Genomic DNA, 1412 nt, shown 5'->3' on the forward strand with positions numbered 1-1412 from the left:
GGGGACCTGGGTGGTTTAAAAGAAATGTTATTTTCTGAGAGAATTATATTGTGCACTTACATCAACTGCAACACACATCAAGACCATTCAGCCCAACAAATCCAGGCTGTAATTTATGCTCGCAACCTTCCTGTATTCCATAACAAGTTTCTCCTGAAATTTGTATTGGAATTATTAGTGATCATCTTATGCAACACAAAATCTTTGAACTCCCCGACAATGAAAACCTTTCTTCATGCCCAAAAACAAACTGCTGGAAGAACTCTGTTGGTCAGGCAGCATCTGTAGAGGCAAATGCACAGTCGACGTTTTGGGTCGAGATTCTACATCTGGACAGTCAAGTTGAAGGATCCCGACTCATGACATCATGTTTCCATTTCCCTCCACAAATGCTGTCTGACCCATTGAGCTCCTCCAGCAATTGGATTTTTGCTCCACATTCCAGCATCTGCTGCCGCTTGGGTTCTCCATGCCTATTCAATCTCAAACTCTCCCAGGTCATAGTTCAGTCTTCATTTTCTAAAGAAGAGACATAGAAACATCGAAAATAGGTGCAGGAGCAGGCCGTTTGGCCCTTCGACCCAGCACCGCCATTCAACATGATCATGGCTGATCATCGAGAATCAGTGCCCCGTTCCTGCTTTTTCACAATATCCCTCGATTCCGTTAGCCCTCAGAGCTGTATCCAACTCTCCGTTGAATACATTGAGTGAATTGGTCTCCACTGTGGCAGAAAATTCCACAGATTCGCAACCCTCTGGGTGAAAAGGTTTTTCCTCATCTCAGTCTTAAATGGCCTGCCCCGCCTTATTCTTAAACTGTGACCCCTGGTTCTAGACTCCCACAACATCGAGAACATTTTTCCTGGATCTAGCCTGTCCAATCCCGTAATAATTTAAAATGTTTCTATAAGATCCCCTCTCATCCTTCTAAATCCCAGTGAATAGGAAGCAGTCATGGAGAGATACACCATAGAAACAGACTGTTCAGCTCACCGAATCCACATTGACAACCATTTACATCAATCTTACATTAATTTAGTTTAGTGATACAGCACGGAAACAGGCCCTTTGGACCATCGTGTCTGTGCCCACCAGCGATCCCCACACATCAACACTATCTTACACACACTAGGGATAATTTACATTTATACCAGGCCAATTAACCTACAAACCTGTACCTCTTTGGAGTGTGGGAGGAAAATGAAGATCTCAGAGAAAACCCACATGGTCGTACCAGGAGAACATACAAACTCCGTACAGACAGCACCCGTAGTCGGGATGAACCCGGGTCTCTGACACTAAGCACTGCAAGGCAGCAACTCTACCACTGCGCCACCATGCCGCCCTGTTCAACCTTTCCTTATGGTATAAATTCCCAGTTCTGCTATCCTTTGGAAGTTAAAGTGCTGC

Source organism: Amblyraja radiata, chromosome 9 (genome assembly GCF_010909765.2).
Source record: "Amblyraja radiata isolate CabotCenter1 chromosome 9, sAmbRad1.1.pri, whole genome shotgun sequence".
NCBI classification, from domain to species: Eukaryota; Metazoa; Chordata; class Chondrichthyes; order Rajiformes; family Rajidae; genus Amblyraja; species Amblyraja radiata.